General features: G+C 46.0%; 1 protein-coding gene across 5 annotated transcripts in view; it reads left to right on the top strand.

Moving 5' to 3' along the window:
* Window positions 1–1,939: 1,939 nt before the first annotated feature.
* Window positions 1,940–27,744, top strand: part of TCF20 (transcription factor 20) — a 129,861-nt gene continuing 104,056 nt past the window's right edge. For 4 of the 5 annotated variants that reach the window (XM_039725501.1, XM_039725505.1, XM_039725506.1 and 1 more), the window contains exons 1-2: window positions 1,940–2,200; window positions 13,710–13,820. The gene's annotated coding sequence lies outside the window, so the exon portion shown is untranslated. The remainder of the gene's footprint in view (window positions 2,201–13,709; window positions 13,821–27,744) is intronic. The other variant, XM_039725502.1, reaches the window with a different exon arrangement.

Raw genomic sequence — 27,744 nt, forward strand, 5'->3', positions numbered from 1 at the left:
TGGCAGGCTGCTGGTTTTCTCATGGACCTCTATGAAAAAGGGCTGTTTGTGCTGGTGACAAAGGAGAGGTCAGCGGGGAGGCTGTAACAGGCTGGGCAGGCAACATCTCCTTTAAATCCATAGCTTTAGTATCGAGGGATTATAAGTTTTAATGCCAAGCTTTAGCTTTTGGGCAGGTTTTGGTCTCCTTTGGGGTAAGGATTGAAGCGTTCACGTTGTTGCAGTCTGACAAATACTCTCCTCATGTCCTTTCCTGGCTGACTGTATGTGCTTGTTGTAAGACAGCAATTATTTAGTTTCATTCTCATGGTTTTGTGGGGGTATCTCCTGTGCTAGATGAAATGATGAACTGTAGAGATTTGGAACAAATACATGCAAGAACAAAGAATTTTGGCAGATTTGCTATGGGAGGAAGGGCATTGATAATGCTGTCTGTGAGGCAGTACCGAGATATTTCATATTTGATGCTGTGGTGGTATCTGGTTCTGTTTCTTATGTTTGCATCTGTGGATTTGCTTCCTGTAATGAGTTGCAAAAGGGAGAGCCTGAAGGTTAGCAGGAGAGACATGGGGGAAAAAACACCCTTTCAGAGCCAGTAGTTTAAGAGATTATTTTATGAGTGGATTTTAGCATGGAGTATTATCATCAGCAGGAGCACGTGGTTGCAGGGGAGAATGCTACAGCAGGGACTAAAATAAAAAGCAGAAAAACAGATTGGCACAGAGCTAATGTGGTTAGAGACTTTGCCAATCCCTGTTAATTTTGGTAGCATTAGACAAACACCAAATAAGCCTCGATTCCTTGAAAAGTTATTTTCCAAAATTGCTGTTGTTGCTACCGTATCTTTATTGTAGTAAATTTGTATCTATTTTACGGAAGAGTGACCTTGGTGTATGAAGCAGATCACTGGTGTTCCCCTCAGAGCAGGTGTAACAGTATCTGCAGGACTGGCTGAATCTCACAGCTTTTTGTTGTGTTGTGAATGGCTGCTGATCTTATTGCACTGCTCTATAGAGCACGTTTGATGGTCTGTGCGTTCTCGTGTATGTGCTGGCTTTTGGGGTGCCATTTTTAAGGTCAGCTGTGGTGTCTAGGAAGGTGATTCCCATGGAATAGCAATCTTGGGATGGCAGGGAAGCTGCTCATTGAATTGGTGGTTGTGTTTGATGAGGGAATCCGAGGTTTTCTGAGCTGTCTGCATTTTTGATAGAAATGTCACTTGTGTTTCCTCTACAAGGCCTGGCTTGTGGTGTTTGTTTCTTGGTCTTGGATTGTGAAGAAAAACGGCATATTAGGGTTTTAAATACCTGCAGGAAGGTAATCTCTCTCTGCCCCCTACTTAGAGTTTGGCAAACAAAAGAAGATGATTAAACGCTCTCTGGAGAAGAAAGCTGGATGCTTGCTGCATGATGGAGCAGACACAAACATTTCAAATGGTTCAAAACCAAAAATACTGAATGCATTAAAAAAAAAAATCCTTTGAGAACTGTTAAATACGAAGACCCCAGCTGTTGGTAAGTGCCTGACCACAGGATCATGGTCATGGTCATGGTCTGTTTCTTGTAGCCGACTCCTAGGGTTTGTCTGTTCAGCAATCTCAAAGGCAGGATGCTGATCTGATCCAGTACTGCTATTTCTCAGATCTCTTCTCGAGAAAACGAGGGGTTTTCCTCTCTTTCCTTGCGAGCCCCAACTAGAAAGCACATAATTAGGCTTTTATTTACTTTCCTGAGTGCAGCGGCAGGCCCGGGCCTGTGCGGCAGGGCCCCGAGCGCACCGGAGCAGCCTCAGGAGGGGAACAAACGCCGTGCTCGGGCTCGGTGTCACCGCAGCCAGAGCGGGGTCTGCCGCGGGGGCAGGACGGCCCGCCCGGCCCCCCGCCGCAGGCAGGCAGCGCTCGGCTGCCAGAGCCTCCGAGCCCCTCCGCCGCCGCCGCCGCTCCGCCAGCGCCAGTCGGGCCCGAGACCCGCTCCCGGCTGCGGGGCCTGCGCTCAGCCCGGCGGAGGGCGGGCAGGGGAGAGCAGCAAGGAGGGGCGGCGGAGACCGAGCCCGCCGCGTCACATGAGCTGACAGGACCCGCTCCCGTTCCCGTTCCCTCCGCGCAACAAAGGCTCGGGAGCTCCTGTGCCCGCCGCGGGACGGGGCGGGGCGGGGCGGGACGGGGCTGCCATGGGACCCTGAGGGCCGCCGGCCCGCGCAGGTAAGCGGCGGCGGTGAGGGGCTGTGTGTGTGTGGGGAGGGACCCCGGCGTGTGCGGCGTTTGCTGGGGGTGTATTTGCTTCCCACATCCTCCCTCCGCCGCCTTCCCTCGTGTGAAGGGCGGGCGGGGGCTCGGGCAGCCCCTCGCGTGGGGCTCTGTCCGTCTCCTAAGTCTCCATTTACTTCACATTATTTCCTTTTTTACGGCAGTCAAACGGTTAAAACCGTGGGGGTTTGTGCGTTGCCACCCCCCTTCTTCCCCTCCCCTTACCCATCTCCCTCCCCTCCCCCCTTATGGACCTCCACGTCGTGACCTTTCTGGCTGTTAAGGATAATATTAAGGTGCGCTTTATTTTTGTTAAAGCGCTGTCCTGCTTCCGAGCGGCCTTTCCCAAGGCAGATCGCTGCTGGGGCGGAGGGCAGCCCCCCGCCCCCGGGGCTTGCCCGCTGGGACGGTGGCTGGAAGTTGTTGACAGCGGCGGGCGCGCACGTGTGCCACACGCTCCCGGGGCCGCCGGGCTCGGGGCTGGGAGCTCCCGCTGGGAGCCCGGGCAGCCGCGCCGCCGGGGGAAAAACACCCAGCAAGGCCGGCGGCTGGAGCCTCTGCTTGTTTGGGAAGCCTTCTACCCGGCTGGTGGGGCTTGAAGGGCTCCCGGGGCTACAGATGTCAGGCAGAGTTTGTGGGTGGGTGAAGGCGGTCCTGGGGATGTTTGCTGGGGGTGCAGGAGGGGCTTGCAGGGAGCTGGCACGGGGGATGGGAGTGAGGAGCTGTGGACAGCCTGGGCAGGGTTCTTGGCCCCTCTATTGTGTACGTGGTTCAGTGTGATGCTGCTGAAGGGAACAGTCTGAGGGATGGTGTGGGGGTTTTCTGTCTGGTTTTGATTGTTGTTTAAATTTTTTTGTTGTTGTTGTTTTTTGCTGTTGTTGTGGGTTTTGTTGTTGTTAGTTTTTAAAAAGAATTCTTTTTGGCTTGTGACCTAGTATGCTGTGATGTGAAAGTAATCTCTCCTGGGCATGGTTAGCATCTTCCTTCATACGCCAAGTGACCACTGGCTTGAGTTTTAATGGTGGCACCCCTAAATCCTGGCTCTGTCCAACTGGGAGTGTCCCTGGGAAGGAGTCTTCCTCGGTGTGGTTCTCTTGGCTTTTGTGGATGGAGAAGAAAAGGCAGCTCCCTTTCAAAGGGAGATGCTTGGCCAGCCTTTATAATTGTGTTAAATCTCTTCAAGTCAAAAGTAAGTAGAACTACGAAGGGAGGAGACCGAAGCCACCTGCTGCCCTCTGTGTGCCAGGTGCTGGTCAGGGCAGAAACAGTTTCTGGCAAAGCCATCTGTGTTTGAGTGATATTGCAGGACTGTGGTTCAAGCAGTAGGAAACTGTTGGCATGCCAGGGAATGTGCTGGGCAGTGAAGAAACCAAGGGTGTGTAGCACCTTCCAGTGCAGCTGATGTGTCCTGAGGTGTTTCACAGCTCCTCTGCTGCAGGGTTTGGAAAGAAATGGGGTGCATGAGCAAAGAAGTTGGGCAGATACTGCTGCTAGCCTTGACTGTTCAAAAACTGTGAATTAAGCCACATGTGCTGCCCCCGCCATTCCATTTTTAAGGAATTGGTGTCCTTCAGGGTGAACCAGACTTGCAAGTTTATCCCTATCTTCATGCAACCTTGGACTTGGACTTTATTTTTAATGGAAGCCAAACATCTTAAGCAGTGTGACTTTAGTTAAAGCAGCAAATGATTCAAAACTGGGCAAAACTGTGGAAACAGAGAATACTAATTTTAATTGTGCATTTTTCCACAACTCCTTTTTTTCCCCAAGATTTCTGTCCCAGCTCTCCTCACTTTGTGGGTGTTTCTTGGTCATGGTGGAAAACAGAAGGTAACTTGTCAATAGCTGGCTCAGGTTGGGCTGCTGAGGTTTCAGAATGTGACTGGTTTAGACAACAAACTGTGTCACAAGGGTCTGACCTGAGACCCTGAGAATTTGTTTCATGTGGGTCATTAACTGCTGTGGAAGACCAAATGATTGTGGCTGACAACTTGTGTCTTCATGGAGTAGGAGAAAAGGTTGGCTTTTTCTCTAGCGTGGATGGGAGGTTTGAAGTGAAAGTTAGTTCATCTGTCCCTTCCCTTTAAAAGAATGTACAGCACATTTTTGAAACTGAGTCATCAGGTACAGTTTATTTCAAGTATTTTAAGCTGTTATGAATTCGATGCACTTTGGCCACATGCTTACTGGAAGCTGTCAGACACTCTTGCTCAGATTTGCCCTGGCTGGGCTCAAAAAGGTGATGAGGGGGTTTCCTTGCTGCACCTTTTTAGATCTGGGCAGAGTAGAAGTATCTTAAAAGGGGTGAAATATTTTGATGTCCTGTTCTCCAGACAAACTGGGAAGGGAGCATGCAAGGCTCTTGTCCACCAGCCAAGCGTGGATGTGCAGTCAGCCTCCCACTGATAAACCAGAGTTACTTTTTGACTCTTTCTGAGCTGTGCTTCTTGAGAGGTGTAGCACAGGACTGGGCATATGGTGTGTGGAGGGCAAATTCCCTCCAAAGTCACTTTGTCGTGGAAGTCATAACAAGGATGCACAGATTCAGGAATGATTATTAGTGTCTGATGACCTGCCCAGGATTGTGTGATGACACTGAGTAATAGATAAAAGGGTTTATGTCCCATAAACTTGGTTCTAGCTTCAGGGTAAACTGCAAGGCTTTTGAAAATGTCTGAATTTGATGACTGTCTGCTAAATGCAAATAGGTGCAAGCATTAGTTGCTTGAAACAAGTCTTTAAAAATAAGAACAGACACAGATGCAGGCTATAGGTAGGAAAGTGAAAGAAGAGCTAATTGCTATTTTTCAGTGTATTTTTCAAGTCACGTTTAATCCTGCATATATGATTCTGTGGGTGACCCAGCAGCTCCAGCAGTTTATTCATTTATTTAAAATGGCTTTGTAGTTCACCTTGAAAACCACTTCCTGCCATATGGTTATATTATTTCCCTATGCCACATTTTTTGCTAATTATCAAGACCATTTGCTTTAAAATAGGTGTTTTTAATTTCACAGCCTTGTCTGCCTCTCCTGCTTGATCCTGCCCTGGAGTCAAGAGGCCGTGTCTGTTCATTCTCCATGGCAACAGGCTGTGATTTACTTATTTCAGTTTAATTAAAAAGCAGATATCAAATTCTAGGCATTTTATATGTTTCTTATATTAGAAAATATCAGTGGATCAGTCTCCACAAAAGATCTACCAGTCTCAAAAGTAAAATTCTTGGCCTAAGCCACTGGCTTCTTTCTCAGTCCACCCCTTTGGAAGAGTTTAGGAGAGGGGGGACTGCTGTAACCTGTCCTCAGGTGAAGGAATTTGTGTGCAGGCTAGAAATGAAGGCCTAAGTCCTAAATTAGGTTTTCTAGCTCTGTGGCTGTACAAATACTAATTTGTGTTAGTCAGGGATAAGGAATCATGGGCAATGACAGGCAGTTGCTGGCTAAAGATTAGGGTCAAGAAAGGACCTTGGGGGTGGATGGGGGAGCATGGTGAATTTACTGACCTACAGGTGTTAGGTTTGGTAGAAAATGGATGGAGTGCAAGCAGTGTAATTAACTGCCGAAATTAACACTCCTTTTTGCCTTCAATACCAGCACACCAATTCTTAATAGGATTATTTTCCCTTGAAGGGCCCATTGAGATGACTCAGCCTTTGGAGTACCTGCATGCCAGTGGTGGTTGCTTCCTAGGAGAAGCTGTACCTGCTGAATTGTATAACTAGACTGAGGTGCTATTTCTGAGCTCTGATAATGTGTGGAAGAAGACAAGTTGGCTGTGCATTTTTATGAAGCCTTAAGGAGCAGTTATCATCAGAAGAGTGCCTGCACAAAACTGCACCTTTGGATTTTTTTTCCCCCTCTAGTGTTGCTACTCCCAGAGCTTTTTCACAGTCACGTCTGGCAGCTATAACAACTGACACTGGTTCTTGCTGCTCCTAGCCCTGCCAAAGCCCGTGAGGCTGTGTCAGATAACACTGGACTCTCTCCTGGCTTGCTTATCTGTATTGATTAAAATTATGTCCAGAGCTTCTAGCTGCAGATTCCTGGTGACCAACGGGGAAGAGAGCCTCTTTGAGTCCTGAGGTGAGCAGTTAAGCAATGTTTACTAGTAAAGCGAGCATGTTTGGTCTGTGAGCGGTGTATCTGAAATCTCACAATGCTGTTCCTAACAATAAGAGAATAAACCCAAGCAAAACCTCAAAGCAAGCCTTTGTTTGGTACTGTGTTTAAGCAGATGCATTCAAAGAATTTATATCCAACTGGCAACATTCTTAATCCTTTATTACTAGTTTTACTAGAGTACAGTCATGATCTGTATTCTTTAAGAGTGCATCTGTTCCTCTTGCTTATCCAGCTTTGAAGTAGACCTTGCTGATATTAATTTCTGTATAGCCTGTAACCTCATCTATAAAATGAAGGGAATACTTCATACAGGCAGCTGTGAAGTTACATTTATTGTCTGTAAATTGCTTCTAGTAATTGAGCAGAGGAGGTGGAGAGAAATAAAGACAGTGGAGTTAATATGGGCTTGTTTTTTTTTTTTTTTAATAAAAGAAAAGCATAATTTTTGTTCATCTGATGATGTAGAAGCTAATGGGAAAAGAAAAATTCACCCTGAAACTAACTGTTAAGTTTGTAATAAAACAGACATTTCTTTAACATAGTGATGAAGGCAGCCATCTTGTTTGATAATAACAAAGTCCAATTTAGAAATGGGGAAAATTATTATTAGAAATCCTGCAGTTCCTCTTGTATTTCTGTCTAGTTTGGGTCTGCTCAGTTTTAATATTGTTTTTCATCTGCATGGCTGCCTTCGTAAATGCTACTGGTGTGGGCACCAGGTAAAACTACATAAATAGGAAAAACTACCTGTTTTAAGAGTATTAGCAAACACATCTATTGCAGGCTTTTCAGTTAGGCCACTTGTTTTGTGCTGACCAGTATCCTCGTTGGGTGAAACTGCAGTTTCATGTGCATTAGGGTGGATTTTCTTGCTGTGGCTGGCCCAAGCTAACCACTTGCTCCTCCTAAGAGGGGTGATTGTGCCTTGCTCCTGGCTCTGTGGCTGTATTCCTTGCCTTGTGGATACAGCTTGTTCAGCTTTTGGAAAGCTGACTTGCCCAAAACCATAAAAAGTGAATAGTTTTCTCCTGGGACAGAGAGCTGAACCTGTTCACCAGGTTCAGGCTCGTATCAGAGCTGCCGCTAAGGAGGGGCAAGATTTGTTTTGCCAGCAGTGAAAGGTAAGGAATGAAAGAAAGGTGAAAAAGGGTCCCCCCTTTTTTGGCAGCAGTGACCTATTAGCCTGGTTCAGTTGTAATGTGAAGCCTCACCCTCAGCTTTCATTTTCAGATCCCTCCCTTCCCCCTGCACCTCTTCTGTCCCTCAGATATACTCATGTGCCTCCTGATGCTGACTTCATTCCCAAGCAGTATTTTCAAAAGAGGAAAAAAAGGGAAAAGGTTGAGTTTCACTGTCTCTACAATTAGAGACAAACTGTAGTTCCTGAGAGCCATTGCTGGGAGCCTAAGAATTATTATTATTATTATTAGGCTCATGTATTTTTATTAACAGACTCAAAAAATAGTAGCTGTAATCATTCTTTATGAGAGGGCAAAAGGAAACTGCCTGGTGGGATAGCTGTAGGCCAAGTTTGTAAAAGAGCTTCTTCCCCAAACCTGGTGATGGCAGCTATTTGGACTGAGACCCAGGAGCTGGTGGGACCAGGTGCTCTGGGCTAAATGACAAGGAGGGAAAACGTCTGGAGAATTTCCTGCATGCCATGGTGAGCCAGGCCTGAAGCTGGGTACTGTGGCACCAGGAGGAACTTTCTCCTTCTCTGGACTGTGGCTTGCAGTTGTTCCAGGTGCTACTGCCTAACTAATTTTCAGACACTAGCAGGAATTGGGAAGGCCTTGCAGGACATTGCTGTGGTGTTGTAGAATAGTGCTGTCTTGCTCCAGGGATGTGATGAAGCCTGGGATGAGGTGAAGCTCAGGCTCTGTGGGAACTGTCCAAGGCAAACTTTGCATCTGCTGACTGGCAGGGATGGTGTTTCTGCCTTGGCTTTGTCACTGATGCTTTGGTGTATCTGCTTTAGCCCGTGCTGGCTGCAGGGAGGATGTGTGTCCAACGAGACATGTGCCCAGGCATCTGCTTAGCAGGGGCACAGTGCAGGTTGGAGTGTGCATTTGGGGATGAGATGGGGCATCTGTTGGCCTACAGCAATTGCCTTATAGCTAAAGGAGCAGAAACAGTGCCTGTCTGGTGAATTTTGTACAGCATGAAGGTGGAGATGATGTCAGTGAGGAGCAGTGTGCAGAGGCAGCAGGATGCAGTGAGCCTGTGCATGTGTGGACTGACCCGGCGGCTGTGCTTGGCAGGAGGGGCAGGTTGCAGTTGGTGTGGTACACAAATTAGGAATGTTTGCGCAGCCATTTTCAAGTCAGGAAAGTCATAGGGAGGGATGAGAGAATTCGCTCCAGCTTTGAGGGTTAGAGATTTGTTTCATGCTGTACTGTACTTGGGTTGGGTTTTTGAAGCATTTAAACCCAAATTCTTCTCCTTGGTAGCCAGACATGGCAAAAGAAAGGTTATTGTAGGGTTGTGTTGCATTGAATGGTAAGATTATACACTGGGTGGCTGTTACAGTGGTTTTGTGTTCCAAGGATGGAGTGAATAAAGGAAAGAATCAGTGCATTGATATTAAATAATGATGCCACTGGATATGGTGAGTACAAAGTGTCTTTGTTTTCAAGGCTATGTTTGGGTTTTCTTAAAAACTGACACATTTATAAGCCACCTGCAATATTTTTTTTAAAGACACATTTGTAAGAGTGGGAGCAATATAGAAAATGCTGGAAGTAATCTCATTGAGAGATATGGTTTTTTTCATTCCTTTGCACATGCATGCAGCCTCTGGGGAAGATGTTAGTGAAGGAGCTTGGATAATCAGGGTCTTCTCTGGAGCTGCCATTGTTCTGATTGGTGTAGTGGGTATTAGCTGGGGAATGTGTACAGATGCACAGGCTGATGGGCTGTCTGGGGTTTCATCTCTGCAGTCTCCCTTTTTTTCACTCCTCCTGGATAGAGATATGTATCCTGGCAGATTTGTCTTCCACCTACCTCTCTTTCTCTTCTCATGTAAATACTTGCCGATATTTTTTTAATTGTTGTTCTTCTGGTAAATCTTCTACTGTGCTTGTAATGGGTGACTTTTCTCCTCATGATGATGGGTATTCCTGTAAGCCAGTCTCTTCCTGGATTTCCTGGATCATTTTGCTGAATTTTCATGCAATCTGCCTTGTCTGGGGGCAGTTTATCTGCTCTTGTGATGGTTGCTCTAATAAAGATCCAGGTACTGTAGCTGACTCCAGCAATGCTCCAGCTGCCCTTTGGAGTGAAGGAATGCAGTTAAAAAGCAGCCTTTTTGGGGTCCTGTTTGCCCTCAGACCCGAAATTCTGAGAGCACGTTAGAGTTCCTGTGTAGTCCTGTAGTAATTAAATAGTACTGGAGGGAGAGGGAGTAGCAGAGCATGTGATGGTCATTTCAGATAGATTAACAAAGAGGGGCTATTACAGTGCCAGCGGAAGGCATCCTAATCTGGAGGTTCCTAGCCAGCAAATATTTTAAAAAGCTATTCCAGAGAGTGAGAGGGAAGCCTGAGAGGTCTGTGCTATAATTAATTGCCCAGATACCACTGGCAGAGCAGTTTGAAGAAGGGAACTCATATGGGAGCTGGGTATGGTGTAGAGGGGGAAATGGGAATTTCCTGACTTTTGTTTGCAAAGAGCAAGCATACAAGAAATTTTAGACAGAACAGGTGCAAAGAAGGACTAAAATTAATAGGTAATTACTTTTTTGTTGTTGTTGTTGTTGTTTTTTGGTTTTTTTTGTTTGCACTGCATGCTCCTGGCTAGTGTTACTTGGACATCAATTGAAGCAGTACAGAGCATGCTTGCGAACTGGAGACATTAAGCAGAAAGAGAATGAATCTGATTAGCTTTGCTTTTCGAGCATTAAGCAGAAAGACGGGCTGAAATGTGATTGCAAACAGATAATAGCAGCAGGCTCCTGAGGCACCACCACAACCCAGCATATGGGGTGATGGATCTAGCCATGCCATAGAACTGTTTCTTGTAATAGAAGCTGCTTGTTTTTATGTTGTGGTTGCTGTTGTACTTTCTAATTATCCTATTCATCGCTGTCTGCCATTTTGAGCCTGGCCACGTGGGATGGCTCAGCCCCCTGGAATGTGTGCCCTGTGGAGCACTTCTGCCTTGAATAGTAACAGGAGCTCTGGTAGCCAAAGGGTGAGAGGGAAGAGGTGCCAAGGCTCGAGCCCTAGCTATTTCCCCCTTATTTCCAAGAATAAGGGAAGTAACAGCTGCTGCTTTTGCCATGATGGAAAAGATGAGTGCTGATGTTGTGTGTAGATCTCCTAACTTCCCTCTGAATGTCCAAGTATTGGGGCTTGTTGGGAGGCTTTTAGTGACCTGAAAAAATGGGCATCTATCAGTTCTACTTATAATTAATAAATAGAAGCTGGCCTCGCTACACCAGTTGTTTTTTGGCACAGTAGCTGAGATCCTGGAGCCACTTCCAGTCTGAGGCCTCTCTTCCACACAAAGCAAATGCAGCAGAGAAAACAGGCACAGGCTGGGCTGGTGCAGGCTGGAATTGGAGCTGCTGACAGAGCATCCAACACCCGTGCCTGCTGCTTGGGGTGTTTCTGTCTTGTGGTGATCCTTTCCCCAAAACTGATGGCTTTCCATTCTTTCCACCAAAGGCTTTCATTGATGGGAAGTCTAAGAAACCATTTCCAAAGCTGGTAGGGATTGGGGAAATGTAGATAGAATGGGAAGAGCAGACCTCTCCTTAAAATGTCTGAACACAGCACAGGAGCAAGAAGCTCACATGTGTGTGTATATATATATATGTATGTATGTATGTATTTTAAGGCTAGGAGGGGTGGGTCAGACTAGTGTTTCTATGACCTTTTCTCAGCCAGGGCTTGCCTTTCCTGGGTGCTGTCTCTCCTTGCCTATCAGGGGACTTCCATTTCCTTCCTGCTGACCTGCAGGGCTGCAGGCAGCTTCCCTACCCTTGTGGCAGCTCCCAGCTCTGGCTCTGAGCCCAGGCTAATAATCCTGACATATTTTACTGCCTTGTGCTCTGCTCTGTGCCTTGCTGTAGGGGAGACAGTGTGTGAGGTTGTGGTTTGCATGACTTAAAGCATTGCACTGGCCCTGGGGAAACCCAGACCTCGTAATAAGCACCGGCTGAGCCTCTGGTAGAGCCTGGCTTTGCTCAGCAAGGCCCCTTGCTTCCCTACTTGCAGGTGACCACCTAGCACAGATGTCATCGAAACACACCTTCCAGTTGTCTCTGGCTGTCCGGATGATTGCCAGCGCTGTGGGATTTGGGTGGAAAGAGGAGGTGTTGATAGCCAGGAAAGGAAAAATTCATCAGGTACCAGGGAAGGGTAATGAACATCTCCTCTCACCACTCTCCCCACGCATCAAAGCACTCTTAAAAAAAATAGAGCACTCATCTTTGACCCCCATTAATGACTGGCTTGGTCTGTGTAAGGGTTTTATGAGTCTGTTGATGCTCCCACAGAGTTTAATTATTTAGAGCATGAGGTGGGTTTGTGCTTTCACTGCTGATGGTGCAGGGTTCAGGCCCTCCTGGCGGGCAGGGGTTGGTTACAAAGGCAGGCTGGCTGGGAATGCAGCTGCTGGCTCTGAGGAGCCTAAGGGAGGCACGAGCTGCAGCTGTGTGGTCCTTGTGTAGGCTGGGCAAAGCAGCGTATCCTTCTCATTGTGTGAGTTCCAAGTGACCTGGCATGTGGAATTCAAGGTCTGTGTCCTTGTCATCAGGGCACTTTATGGTCTGGACCTAAGATAGCTTAAATGACTCCCTGAAGCTGTTGGGTGGACATACTTGTGGCAGATCCTGCTTGGTGCTGAGCCCCCCAGTCAGTGCTAGAGGCTTTAGGGGCTGGTGTGAGACTTTGGCAGCAATATCTGATTTATCAGCCCGGGGCTACAGGCCTTTGCTGTTCACTGTAGTAGCAAGACTTTGCCTGACTCTTTTCTGTGACCAGCACCTCTTGTCCCCCCCAGATTCTGCTCTACACTCTAGCAACCACTTTTCCTATTGTAAAATCCCATCTTCAACCTGCTGCTTCCTTCCCTTTGCAGTACATCAGCTTGTTCTTGCCTTTTCTGCTTTTCCTCACCTAGCACTTCTCTGCTGGTAATCCTCCTGAGACTTGGGAACATATAACAGATATAAAGAACAACCAAGGAACAGCAGGGTGTCCAAAGACCTTTGTGCAGCTTGTGTTCCCAAACAGGCAGCTGGTCAGCTAGACCAGGAGTATTTTCCTGATGTCCTGCTGACCATTCAGCCAGGTTTCCACTTCTAGTAGGAATGTACCAGTCTCCAGGTTCAAGTGAATGGGATGTGGGCTAGTCTGATGTGTGGGCTGGTCTGATGTGTCAGCTGGCCAGCTGGAAGGGTCAGATGCTCACCTTCTGTCTGCTTCTGGAATGGGTTAATTCCTTTAGAATTGTGCCACCTCTTATGTTTGTGGGTCCTTAGGGCTTGCAGTTCTCATCAGCGCTGAAATGAAACAACAGTGACTGTTTGTTGCAAGACTGTGAGTGGAGGCTTATTTCAGAGCAAAAGTGATTAGACTGAAATGAAACAACAGCGACTGTTTGTTGCAAGACTGAGTGGAGGCTTATTTCAGAGCAAAAGTGATTAGTATTGTTGGATCTGGGTTTGGCTGATAGCCAAATAAATTTATGGGCAGACTGGGAAGCCTTAGTTGATGTGGAAGGTTCACATGACATTGCTCGTACCATGCAATATCAATATTGATATACTGAAAATGCCTATGGTGGCAGACACCAAGCCACTGGGTCACCTGGTGCTGCTGCTGAAGGCTGAGATCACTGTGTGTGCTGGGGCTCACTGCTGTGCTCTGCTGCCCTTTCTTACCCCCTGAGCCCAGGGCACTTGAACCTGCTTCCCACATGTGCTCTCCCTCTGTCTCCTCGTTCGTGCTTGATCTCCTGTTTTCTGCTGTAGCAAGGGCCTGTGTAGGCTCTTGGTTGTATGCCAATGGGCTTTTCATGCTATCCTATTTACCCTGGTTTATCTCTTCCCACTCCTTTCCCTATTCCTATTTCATTTCCTTTGGTATGGGACTAATGTTCCAGGTTGTGTTGAGAGACTGGGTTGAGCTGAAATGACAGAAAGAGGGTGGAAGGGAAAAAGGGGCTTTTGCTGGTAGATGTGAGTTTCTGTCATCAACTCAATCTTCAATCTGTTGATTATTGTGGATCTAGCTAAATCAGCTGGATCTGCTAGACAAATGTGAGGTGCTCTGTGTCCTGTATCCATATTCTACTCTTTTTCTGTTTTTCTTTTTTTTCCCCCTGAAAATTAATAGGATTCTACCCATTGATGATCAAAACAACGCCTGGCGTTTTGGAATGGATCAGATGCATCAATCAAATGTTACCACATTGCACCCAAAGAGAGGAATGCCATCCAGCTGGGGGTAGGGTCTATTTTTTCTTTGTCCCCATCAGTGTCTAGAGTTACTGCAAACCTTTCTGGGTTTTTAAATGTGAGAACTTTTAATAGAAAGTACTAGATTAAAAATTAATTGCTTCATTGTGTGAACATTTGACTGGGTTTTTTTCTTTTTTGTTGGTATGGAGCAAAGTTGTGCCTCTTTATATTCAAAATGTTATTAATAGTCTTGAGGCTCTGCAGGCTTTGGTAAAGAAAACATTTCAGTAACTACTTCAGATATTTTGGTAGGGAAATTTCATGTTTTAAATGAAAAATAAATCTATTCTGATTACTAAGAGAGATGAAAATAATTTAATTTTTTTCCAGAAATGTCAAAGTTCAGGTTATTTGTCCTAGTTCTTGAAATTAATATAAAACAGACTAATACCACTGCATAAACTGTTCCCCTTGCAACAAGGGAGAGGAGGGAATATGTCAGTAGGAAGCTGTGTCTCTCTGTGTACTGCCTGTGGTCACGTGGCTCCTGTGGCAGCAGGTACTGCCTGAGACCTGGAATGAAACAAAAGCTTGGTGGGAATGTGAATCTGGAGCCTTGCATGGGTGTAAAGCACAGGTTGCACTCCAAGAAACAAACTGAAGTGGCGTTTTGGCTCCCTTCCAGTTGGTAGAGCATGGCTCCCCATTGTTTTCTCACTGGTGTGCCACTTGGCTGTTCCAGCAGAGAGGCTGCAGAAACAGAATGTTTACCTGGCTGTCACAAGTGGGATGGGCTTTGCAGGTCAGGCGTGAGGAGATGTGTGTGTTGGGATTTGTGTCCGGAAGTAATGCTGCTCCAGTGTTGCTCACTTGAAATCTGAAGCTTCTTATGCTTCACATCAATTTCCTGTGCTTGTTAAAATTGCTTTTGCTTTAAAAATGAAGGGTCTTAAAGCTGAGGGGTTTGACAGAGTGTGCTGCAGAGTGATTCTTTTCTCCTGTGTAAGTTTCCTGAATGAATGATTTTGAAGTAGTATTTCCCTTCAGAGCCTGCCTCTGTTAAGTCTTTAGACTGTTACAGCAACAATGAAACTACTAGTGCAATGTTAATAATTTATGTGTGTTCCTCATTTTGGACCTTTGTCAGTCATTTCAGCCTTGAGAGGCTGGAAGAGAAAAGCCAGTTTTGCCAGTATAAGTTTTGCTGCTGTTCCCTCTGCATGTGTTCTCAAGGTAGGCAGAGGATTTGGGTCTTCAGAGCGTGTCTGTCTGGAACCTTTTAGCAATGCTGAATTCACAGAAGCAATACCAGAAAATAGCATAATGGTGTTTCATTTCAGTCATCTCTGCATAGGGCTGTACTGCTTTTGTTGGACAAGTGTGGCTCAGATGTTTGTGAGCTTTCCTCAGTTGCAGGAGGTGAGTGGAAGGCGAATTTTTTATGTGTTCCTCCTATGGGATGAGCCCCAGCCAGGGTTTTGCTGCATGTCCATAATCAACCCCAAATACATCTGTGCTGCTGAAGCTGCATGTAGCTTTCTGCAGAACTGGGCTTCATGTCCTTTATTCTCTCCCTTACTGTCTTCTTAAGGGAGGGAGATGGTCAGCTAGTTTGTGTGTTTCCTGAGTAGGTCTTGCTTGAAGGGAGAAGCAGAAGACTGAACCAAATGAAAAGGGGTCCTCAGAAACAAGGCTGATGAGAAGATGTCAGCAGAGAACTCAGCTGTTTAAATACAAAGTGTTGCTGAATTCTGTTCTGGAGTTTACTGTTGCAGGTTTGTGCTTGGCATTAGCATTTACCTGAGCACCTTCCAGCTTGGCTACAGACCAGCCAAGTACTTCTTCAACCAAGTACATCAACCAGTACTTCTTCAAATCTTGTTGGAAGCATGGCAGTGTGTTTCAGGGAGCTTTGGAGGGCCAGTGGTGTAGAATGCATGAACTAGTTGAGGTATTTCAGCAAGCCTGTGTTCTTGCAGGCAGGTACTGAACAGTTTGAGTCAGATTAGTCCACTTAAGTGGTATTTAGTAGGCAAGTAAGTAGTTTGCAGGAAGTTGGAGAGTTTGCTCCCATTTGTTACTTGTGGTCCAAAATGGTTGATTCACCTCATGCAGTGGGAGATAGACAGGTTTTGTACTGCTGGGGGATGGATGGATGGATGGATGGATGGATGGATGGATGCCACAGGTTTTGTACTGCTGGGTCATGGAGGGATGGATGGATGGATGGATGGATGGATGGATGGAACTGTCGAGGAGAAAACAATGTTCTGCAAGGAATCTGTATCTTAAGCTTCAAATAGGTTTCTAGAATTGTTTTTGGGGGAAAACTGATTTTTTTTCCCCCAGTTTCTTCAAAACTGGATTACATTGTTTCAATGTAGTTTTTGACTGTGCTGGCTTGGAAGAAAGTTTGGGTCAAACATGACTCTGTGTGCAGAAGGATCTGCAGAAAGATGAATGGATAAGAAGAAACTTGGTCTTATTGTTTTATGTTGCACTCACTAAAATAACTTTTCATTTGAGAGTCAGTTTTTCACTATGCTTTGTACCTTTGCATTTCAAACATACTCTTTTCCTGGATTGTCTGTTCTGTTAAATCTTCCTAAGAACTTGTATGTAAAGCTTAAAGAAAACAGGATGCAACTGACTTAAGATTTCTTGTTCTTAAATTTTAATACTTAAATTGAATAACTAAGTGGGTTGGCTGCTGTGGGGTGGTTATAGTTCAGGAAGAAGCTATGATGCCTTGTTGGACTTCAGATGCTTCAGTTGCAGCAGTGAGAATTTTTTTTCCTTTTTCTCTTTTTTGGACTGATAAGCCCAGAGCCTTATTCCTGGCTCTGCACTTGTGTGCTTCATCTAGTGTACATATGCATTTGGAACAAAAGACTGCAAAGCAGCACTGGTTTACTCCGCAAAACAGAGGGAATTGGGAAGCTGAGTTGAAAGATTTTCTTTCCTCTTTTTCCTTTTTTTTTGGCCCCCTCTCCCTCCTCTTTACAAGAAGTTACTTTAAATAGGGAGCTGTTCAGCAGGTTGCAACTAGAATTCTATAATAAGATCTCTGCTCGCTCTCCCTACTTTTTCACATGCAAAGTTGTGGCTGTAATTATATGACAGCTGCCCTCTTGGCTGACATGCAGCAGATTGAACTGGGGATCTCCAGAGCTGAAAGTGTGAGCTGCTACTCTCTGAGCTAAAGCTCTGTAGCTGGAGGCTGTAATGATCTATATCCTTCCTGACTGAGTGTAGAAGGGAGCTGCAAAAGGCGCTTGCTGAGTTATGGTGCATACAGGGTACTTACTGTGTACATGGTCGCCTCCCAGGTGTACTGCAAGCTTTTTCTGAGGGGTTTGTGATAATTGTACAAACTGTTGTCAACTCATGGGTGCTTTAAAATGACGATCTGTTTTGAAGCCTTTCTGCCTTAAAAAACTTTACTAGCCTGTTAGTCAGGCACAGACATTTGTTGGTGTATGTGTAAGTTGTGCTGAGCTTGAGGTGCCCTGATGTTACTGAAGTCCTTCAAATCTAATGCAATATAAGTAATTGTTACCAATATTGAATGCAGCATGAAAAACTCTACACTGCCAATGGTGTTCAGACGAGTTTGCCTTTGTGCTTTGCCATTACAATAGGTTTTTCTCAGATGGCACCATGGGAGCTTTGTAAAAGTGAAGGAAGGAGAAACTGGAATTCATGGAATCTCTCCTGTTTCCTCAGGACAAGGAAAATCTGAGCAGTGCCAAAGTTTGTTAGGCTGAGGAAAAATGAGGAGAAGCAGAACCATATGGAGCTTCATGAGTGGTGTCAGCCCTTGGTAGCTTCTACAACCAGTGTTGTGGGAGAGGGGAAGTGTGTTACAAGTTAAGACATCAATGTTGAACTTTGTGAAACATTAATTTTTGAACCCTTAGCACCTTTTACCCACATCCCCAAACAAACAAACAAACAAAAAATGCCCAAAAACCCCCTCAAAAACCATAACAACAACAAACCCCCAAACCAAATAGGAGATAGGCATCTGCTAGCTATAAATATGGCAAAGTAAGCATTCCTGTTGATCTGCACAGTTTAAAACCAAGTTGATCTTTTTGCATTCAAAAAAATAGAAAAAAGGAAATATGTAAGGGGTGCAATGAAATGTTAAATAAAATATAAACTGAGACAATCTTTCAGACCTCAAAGGAACTAACTTAAGTTAGTTTCTGACACACTGAACTGGCACTTACTTGATACTGTATATATTATCAACAGGGGCATTGTCTGCTGTAAATTAAGATAATCTCTGTTTATGTTAGTCCATATCCTATTACACAGGTCTGACCATACTCAATCACAGTTTAGTAAACACCCTCCATCCTAGTTGCATCCTCCACTGCCTTTCTTTGCATTACTTCATGCAGACAGAGTTAATAGAAAGATGCCTGTAGCATGGCCTGAGAAATTCTCATTTCCTCACCTCTCATTCCTGTCCTGTGCCACCATCACCCCATTGGTCTTGGGGTGCAGCCATTGGCAGGACTGTGCTGTAGCATACATTAGTTACCTGCTGTGGGTTAGAAGCCCCAGTCCTCCAAATATGTGATATGACCAGGCTACAGTGATGTAGTCCATGGTGCTGCCTTGCAAGCAGCAGTATCAGCAGAACTGGGGAGGAGATGCTTTGCAGGAGGGCCAGAGGAAATTTCTAAAGTTTGTATTACTTCTGAGGCATCTTACAAGACTTTCCATATCAGGCAATCTCACCAGTCTTAGGGCTTGATTGCCTGTCCCATTGCTCCTTACAGAGAGGTGGGATGAGGATTCTTCCACTTCCCATGGGAGCCTGTTCACAACCTAATAGACTTTTCTGTCAGGAAACATTTCTTAGTTGGGCTTTAATCATGGGTGTCAGACTGCTGGTCCCTAGGATGACCTTAGCCTATGTCAATACCAGTGCCTTCCTTGCATGTTCTGCCTTGAGCCTGCTTCTCCTCCTCCTCTGGCATTTATTGTAGGCCTGTTTCAACTGTAGGCATCTGTACCTTGGCTCAGACTCCACTGTCCTTATTGCTGCTGTTGGAGGCTGTTGCAGAAGTTGAGATCAAGGGCCTGACTTGTGATCTGAGATGGACTCGTTGTTTGAGTCCATTTTCAGGAATCCAGGCTGCTGGCAAGTAAGGAAATAGACACTGAAGCATCATTTGTGTGTCTCTACCTTGGATAGAGCCAAGTCCAAGGAATCTGTTACAGCACAGCTATCCCATGACCTAATTGTGTTGCTGTCAAATCTGAAAGTGTGAGTGAGACTCCAGTGTTTTCCTGCAATCAGTTTAAAGCAGGGTTTTTGGTTTCTTTTACATGACAGAGTTTGTGCTGCCTCTGTTGAAGCAGCAAGGAAGAGCAACCCAGCCAAGCTGTTCGTCTGCGAGGCTGTGGAAATACCAGCCATGAGGCTCAACAGTGTAGACTCTGTATGCTGTGCATCCAGTTTGGCAGTTGTGAGTGAAGAGTGTGCCTTGCTAGCTCCTCAAGGAGTGGCTCTTCCCGGGCTGGTGGCAGTCAGGCCAGGTTGTGGTGGCTGTGAGCAGATGGACAGGTTTCCTGGGGAGAGCAGCGTGCACCCACTGTCACAGCCCTGGTATGTGCTGTAGTATAGAGGCACTAGAAGACTTCACAGCACCTGGCTGTTGTTTTGCCCATGTGGACTTCATGAAAACATTTGATACTTCTCAGGTCTCTTCTCTTTGTCGCTAAACCTCTTCACTTTCTTGCATTCCCTTTCCAAGGGGGGATGAGTAGAGCACGTTTCAGTGCTGCAGAGGCAAATGTATCTTTGACTTGCATTTTCAGGTCTCTTCTCTTTGTCACTGAACCTCCTCACTTGCATTCCCTTTCCAAGAGGGGATGAGTAGAGCATGTTTCAGTGCTGCAGAGGCAAATGTATCTTTGACTTGCATTGTATCATTATGAAATCGACACTATTTTCTAGTTGGTTTCTAGCATAGTCAGTACTCCTATCTGCTTCCATAATTTTGGTAGACCTTGTTATGTGATGTCTTTTTAAAGAATGGATGTAATTACTCCAGAAGCAGGGGATGTATGAACTGTTTGGACAATGACCCATTAAACTGTTCACAAGCAAAATGGTTGTGACACCAGAGATGTGAAGTTGCTTTCTTAGTGTTTCTCCTGATCTCCTGTGTACCCAACATGGGCCCTCTATGTCCTCATCCTGCCTCTGTGTTCTCCAGTTCATGTCCTGGCTCCCTTCTGCTCCTCACCACTCTGCAAGTGAGTTATTTCTCTGGTATCCCCACACAGTTCTTACTCCTCACCAGCTGTGGGTTCCTGTGCTCCTTGATCCTCAGAAGTCTTTGTCCACCTTTCCAAATGGTGCTTTGCCATCGTTGGTTCCTCTGCAAGCTCTGCCTTTCCTGACTGTACTGCCTGCTACACAAGGGAGAGCTTTTTGCTTTTCTCCATTCCCATGGGAGAAGTAAAACTTCTGTCTTGTCTAGAGGTGCATAAAACATGGCCACACTGTCACCAGATTTTTAGTTTGTGTCCTCTTTGACTCAGCTCGTCTCTTCCCTGTTAAACCACATATGAAATATCCCTTTTCCCTTTGTTTTCATGGGGTTTGGATGCAGTGTCTTGCTCCCCTGGCTCTGTGTCATGCCTGTTGAATCCGAGGGTGTCGTTTTATGACGGTTGTTTTCAGCAGTTCCTGCTGCTGCTTCTCAGCTACCTGTTCAGCTGTGCCAGTGCAGCTGAATGTGCTGCTGCACATTGAACTGGATCAGGGAATTGATCTGGATTAAAGTAGCCAAGGTGAAGAGGAAAGCTGCTTAACCCAATGATTTGCTCAAAGAAATACTTGAAAAACTACAGTTTAAGAGCACTCTGACTTGATAGCCCTTTGACTAACAACCCCCTGGTATAGAAATCCCTTGTTTAAATGTAGAGTTGCTGCCTCCGCCCTTCCAACCCTCCTCCCGAGCTATTAAACACCAGCAGCCACCTGCTTCAGGCTTAGAGCAGCTGCTGCAGGTTAAGATGTGCTGTGCAGCCGCTCCAGGATGCATGGGACACGATGCTGTTTGGAAGGGATGAGGACCCCCTGGAGTAAAAATGGGCATGTGTCAACGTGTGCAAAATCGTCCTTTCATGGAACATCACAGACTGAGACAAAGCTTTGTGCTTTTTTATCATGATTGCTGGTCTGGTTTCACCCTGAGCCTTATTAATATCCCAGGATGTTGCTGTGTCACTAAGTGTGGGAAATACAGCATACCTTGATGCTGGCTTGAAATGTTGAAAATGCTTTCCCCTGCCCTTCTCTGTGGGACACATTTAACCTGCCCCATCCCTCCCGAGCTGCTAGAGAGGAGCCCTGTCTGGTGGCTCTGCTCCTGCTCTTCCCCTTGGCTTTCTCTTACCCTTCCCTGCCTGATCCGTTCATGTGCTCCCAACTTCATGCTGTCCAGGGTTTAATTTTTGTTTAAGATCTTCGTTCCTTTAATGACAGCGGGAACCGAAGGCTGTTCTCTGTGGGGGCTGTGGTGCGCGGCTGCGCTTGAGGTAATGAGACTTGATGAAAACCTCTTGTTACTGTGGCAAGATTTCTTCCTTCTCTGTGTTTAAGAAGAAGGGGAGGGGGAGGAGGAAAAGAAAAAGTGACAGACCCTGCTGGGTATGTTAATATATTTTTAATGGCTTCCATGTGGCTAGCTGAAGACTTATTTGTCCAGCCTGCGAGAAAAGGGTGGCAGCATGTTATTCTTGTGCACCTTTGAGCTTAGCTGGGAGTTGAAATGGGAGAGAGGGAGGATTGAGTGAAAATTTCACAGAAATCCTGTTGATAAAAATGAAATCTGCTAGAGATGGAGGGGATTGGCAGGGAGAGAAAGATTGGATCCCAGATACTTCCTCCCCTCCCCCTCCCCAAATCTTCCTTTTTTTCTGGAATATTCCACTGTCTGCAATCATCAAGAGAGCTACTGTCTCAGACTATGGTATTTCTACCAGTGGTGAGGGGCGAGATTTTTCTGAAATAATTGCTGTATTTCTGCAGAGAAATATTTTTGAGAAACAAAAGGGTTTACACTATGGTGGCAAGCTGGGGAAGGGAGTGGGCTGGCGGGGATGAAGGGCGGGTGCTGGGCATTTTCCCCTTCCAGCCTTAATATGCCAGTGAAGCTGCAGGCAGGACAAGTCTGGTGGTCCGAGCCGGCTGCCTGGGGCAGTGAGGGGTATTGCTGCTTGCCTGTTCCAAAGGCATGCAGAGCACTGCTGGGAATGAGGGGCAGTCAGGCTGGGGCAGCTGTGGGTTCTGGGGGTCAGGAGCCAGCTGCCTGGGGCAGTAGGTCAGAGCAGAGATGTGCTTGATGGAGCTGTGAGGAGAGCGAGAGCCACTGATGAAACATTAATGCTGCATAGCCCTGGTGAGAGGGGGAGAGAGCACACAGCGAGGAACCCTGGCACTTGGTGTGTGCTGATTAGATGGAACTGCCAGGAGAGAATGGTGCCTGTGACACACTGGCAGATTGGCTGGAAGGGTTTTGGTAAGGTCAGCTACAGTGGATTGAGTCCACACCCTGGTGTAGGAGGGTTGGGGGAGCAGTGACATTTCTCTCTGTCCTTGTATTCTCATTCTTACAAAATCCCCATCAAGGGTGATGTAACCCTGGGGCAGGAAGGACTGAAAATCAGGTAGACAGCAAACTAGGGTTTTCCCTGCTGCCAGCAACTTGTTCCTCAAGAAACAGCTGCTGTGCCAGCCCTGTATCTCCCCTGTATTCAGTGACAAGCTCATCTCTCAATGTCCACTTACATTGGACGGAGATTTGTCCTCCCAGTGTTGAACCCTGGTGGCTTGGTGGCCCTTCTCCAAGTAAAGAAGCCACAATATGTGTGAGGCATCTCTTGTCAAAGCCATAAAGGCACGCTAGCATCTCTTGAGGCAGGTGCATGGCTGGGGTCACTGCTGGGAAGATGTGAGGAAGCAATTTTCTTGAGTCACTGCCCAGTCCTGGAGTAGCGTGTGTGAATTGGCAACAGCCCTTGCCTGGCTTCTTGTTTCTGCGTGGCTGGAAAACGTCCCACAGCAGACATGCCTCTTCTTGGTGGCAACTTCTCTGGGTGTTCCCGAGGCAGCACCCCTACAGGGTCAAAGTTGTATTTTTGGGGGAAAATTAAGAATTTGATATCTGTTTAATTTTGGAGCCAAGAAATAGTGCTAGACTGGCAACTCTTGGGATATCCTTTGTAGCCTGCCCCTGCCAACGTACCAGATTGCTGACTCCCAGCCAAACCGGCCCCTCTGATTTTTAAGTCTCACAAAAACAGTTAGTGGGAGATTTCTCTGAGGATACTGTAAGTTTCTTTGTGTTGCAGAAGACTGGAAGCACATATGGTGAGTTACTGATATCTGTCTGAAAGGACAACAACTTATTAGTCTGCCCTGACCCAATTGCTTGGCTAATCTGACCATACCCTTATTTAGATTGAAATTAACTTTCAGCTGGTTTAGTAAAAATAGGTTTAGTAGTGAAGAAGGCAAATCAGGGATAGATTTGCATTCTGTATAAATCCATACGGGTGTTTTATGTCATTTTAGCCATCCACTTAAAGTATTTCAGCTTGCCTCTCCTGTGTGCCCCTCTGCAGGCAAGACCTAGTTTTTGATGAGTGTCCACTGCTTTCTTAACCCACTTTTCCAGCTGGGCTGAAGTTGTTGACGGTATCATCACTTACCCAGGAGCATGAGTGAATGCAAATCGGCACAAAATAAAAACCAGGGACCCACCAGGCTCCCAGCCCTGTAAATTCTGGGTTGTTGAAGTCCTACTTTGCTTGAGTAGCCAACAATAACAGTCGGCTAATATACTGATATATTATTATTTTTACTCAAACCTCTTCCACTGAGAGTATGCTTATAAAAAAAGTGGAAGGATTTTGTTTCTGTCCTTGAATGTGCTTTCTAGTGTTATATCTAGATTAGTTTTACAGATGACCTAAAGGGAATGTTTGTTCTAAACTAGGCTTGTACCAGTTGCTCTCCCCCATTCACCCCATCACAATGGATTTAAAAAATGGTACTGTCATCAAGCCTGATATATCTAAGGCTGCAATAAAGAGTAATGTGTGCTCTGTGTTTTAATTTTTTGGAGGCCTTAGAGAACTGCTACTGAGGTATAATGGATGTTTCGGTGAGCTCTAATACTTTAATTGCAGGTAAGAGAATTTTGCCTTTCTGCAGCTTAAAACAACTCAATAAATACAAGTCTTGGTATAGACAGTAGCAAAATCAAGTGAAGACCATCCAGAATTTGTTGTGAGCTGAGTAAAATCCCATTCCTTTTTAACAACACAGCTTTCAGTTTCTCACTGTTCAGGAGACAACCATTTTCTTGGCCCACCGATTCTCAGTCTTTCAGTCTAGAAAAAACTTTCATTGCTAGATGGGTGAGGCAAAGGAAATGGCAAGAATTTTTGTCTTGACATTTTTGTGTTGTGTGTTTTAAAAAATACAATTGCCAAACTGCAACAAAAACAAACTCACAAAGTCACATGCACGTGCATCTATTTTTAATTTTAAAGACGATTGTAAGGTGGCCTCTAACAATCTCTGCCACAGGCCTCTAGCTGTACCATACCCTCTTCTGAGGTGTGTTTCCATAGCCCTGATTTTCTGTAGGCACAAGGCTGTACAACATGGTCTTCCTGCTTTCTAGTTGTTTACTGAGGACACTGGTTTCCATAAAATGAGGCCACTGGGGAAGGCCTCAGAAGATCATGGAGTGTCTTGCTGGTGTTGCATGCATGGAAAAAGTGGGCATGTTGTTTCCTGAGGGGGAAGGAGGGGTGAAAGGCCTTGAATTCCCTTATGCAGGAAGATGCCCACACAAGGCTGGGGGAAGGCAGCTGATGTAGGTGTCTGTCAGGCTGGTGAGGATGTCCCAGGGAAGTGGCACTGAGGTGTGTGCATTAATTCAGTAACACTTCACCCCAAGTTCACCCCCTTGCCTTTCCCTTCACTTCCTTAGCCCTTCCCCCTCCTCGGGAGTCTGCATCGGGGGAATTGGGAATTACAGCCTGTGAACTGCACCCAGCAGCTCGTGGTGGCAGTTGTGGCTGCTGCTAAATCAGCCAGCTGAGCACCTGCTGTCTCCTGCTAAGGGAACTGAGCAGCCAGCTATTTGTTGTTAAAGTGACATTGTCAAAATGAAAATCCTGTTTTAACCAGGCTCTTCCTTGCATTTCTGAATAAAGCACTGGATTACTAAATTCAATTAAATTTAAGAAATTGCATTGGTCTCCCATTTTTAGCCAGAGGGGATGGCCTTGAGCATCAGGTATGAATTACCTACACACCCTGCAACCACAACTTCATGTGCTGAGGTCGATAAATTGACTTTCATGCAGCTTATTAGGTGGGGCTCTTTCAGATGTGACCTTATTAAAACCTGGAGTCCTCTCTGGATGATGGCAATCCCATTACTGTTTCCTTAAGTATAGGGGAGGGTGTTGTTGCAGTGTCCTTGACAAAATATCTTTCTTCCCCAGAATATCTGCCAAGAGAGTCATGGGCCAGTCATTCACTGAGCTTTAGACATTACTGCAGCGTGTTGCTGAGTGAACAGATTCTTCTGAGGAGCATCAAAGGCAGATATTGGCCTCGTGCTAGTGTAAGGGCTAAGGCTCTTCCCAGAACAGGTAGTTGTGTACTACACTTGATTATGTTGTTTTGTTGGTGAGATTCCTGTTTTTCATTAAAAAAAAAAAAAAAACAAACAACCAAAACCAAACAACTATCTTTCTCAAGCCAGCTGTTACATCATTTCATAACCTCAGACTGTTTCCTTCCCTGCTTCTGACCTATTAATTCATTTTTGTAGTGCTTCAGAGCTGCTTCCTTCTCTGTCTCCTCTTGAACTTCCTACCCCTATTTTTTCTTCATGTGCTTGGCCACATACCAGCATTGAAACGCCTGTGTGCTCAGATGGGAGTTTAAGACTACTGTGAGATATTTAATATGTGGAAGACAAGACTGAATTGCCACAGACACACAGGAAGGAGAAAGGAGTGATCCAGCATCCCTGGCTGAGGTGTGTGCTCTTCTCTCCCCTGTCTCTTAGCCTTCTGACAAAGTCAAAGGTTTCTGCTAGAGCGTCAGGTCTCTGCTCTTGCTTATCTTCAAGTGTTCTCTCCTGGCTCTTTTCATCCTTGCTCAGAGCATCTTGGGTGGCACAAAGCAGAGAACAGGCTTTTGTTCCTGGTACGGGCTGTTTAGTCAGGAGGGAAAGAGGAGCACTGTGGTTTGGGCACTGTCCCTGGCTTTAGTTCCCCTGTTCAGATGCTCTGCTGTCTGCAGAATGGGGCTGGGGGATGTGCCCGTTCCAGACTGCAAAGCACTCGTCAGCGGGAGAAAGGAGCCTGTGGATCGACAGCTGCAGAGCTGCCCCTGCCCTGCAGTAGCAAAGTGGAATTGGCACCTTGGGCTTTGCTGGGAAACAAGAGGGCGAGAGCTAATAAAAGATCAGTTTCTAATCTTCTGTTTTGGGGGAAATGCTGAGCAGCAGCAGAAGTGCTGGAGCTGCTGATCTACAGATTGCTGTGGCTTGGCTTAGTCTTGTTTCACATTATAATGATTTTCTATGAGCTTGTGTGTGTGTGTTTGTGTTAATGAAGGCTTTGGTTCAGTACAAGCTGTTACCACTGGACTACAATTTCTTGGTTTTTTTCACAAGTAAGTGAATTTTCCCGATGTCCTACCTCTCTGTATGCACATACATGCACATGTGCGTGCATTTGGGGATTGTTCGGGATGGAAAGTGCAGTGGAAATGTAAAATACTATAATTATGTGCAGTGTTCATTTCTATTTTTGCTCTGCAGTCGGCTTGGCAAGGGGGAACTCTGTGTCTGGGCAGTCTCATATCTGATCTGATCTATTTGTCTGTGCTTTTTTGCATTGTGGTTTACAGCCCTGCAATTGAAACCTTCAAGATTACCTAAAGATGAAATGGGAGTGTGCTTCCACTGAGATTTGTAAAGGCCATTTCTTCTAGTGCAAAATAATGGGCCTAAATGAGTTGACAGTGCTCCTTTTAAATCCACCACTCTGTTCCTGAGGGGGCGGGGGCGAGGACGTAATGTATAGGTCTTACAGGAATAAAGGCAGTGTTTTGTGCTCCCCTGCGGCTCTGCAGCAGTAGCTCACTGACTGACCCTATTAGCAGAGCTGTGCTGTCAGCACAGGCCAGTGTGCACGGGGAGCTGAGCTGAACAAATAGCACCAGCTCAGGGGTTCCGACAAGGCTACGGCAGAGACTGCCACATGGGGAAAGGAAGGGATGCTCCCTCATAGCTCAGTTGTAAAAAAATAGCCAAGTCTCTTCTTCTCTCTGGTTCATTTGAAGGTGCAGCTGTGGGAGTGAGGGGTCTGAGGAGTTCCAGTACAGGCAGTGCCTTGCAGTGCTGTGGAAGAGCAGGTGGGGGTACCAGAGGGGTGCATTTCTCCCTGAGCCACAGCTGAGCCCATGCACCAGCATTGCTCTTGAAGAAGCTGCAAGGAGTACTGGAAACTCTTACAGATGAGAGGTAGAGATGAGGTCTTGATCAATCGATTGTTAAAGATCCCACTCCACTTCTCACAAGATGAGGGGACAGTAACCTCAGTGTCCTGGCCAAATTCCAGTTCATTACTTTCTGCCTGTCTAAAATTTCCCCTTTCCCTCCCCCTGTCGTTTATCCTGGAGAAGTTATCATTTGCTTCCTTTCCTAATGACTCACGGGTAATGCTGCTGGCACACAACTGATGCTTTATTTCATCCTGGTGATGAGGGAGTGATCCCTGTGGTTTAGGGTCTTTGGGCTGGAAGAGGTGCTATGGAAACACAAAGATGTTTGGAGTGTACACATATATACAAAGGCACTGTTGGCTACTGTTCCCTTCAGCTGCCGTTTCAGAACAGGTAA

This window comes from Passer montanus, unplaced genomic scaffold (genome assembly GCF_014805655.1).
Source record: "Passer montanus isolate IOZ18808 unplaced genomic scaffold, ASM1480565v1 scaffold55, whole genome shotgun sequence".
In the NCBI taxonomy this organism is placed as follows: Eukaryota; Metazoa; Chordata; class Aves; order Passeriformes; family Passeridae; genus Passer; species Passer montanus.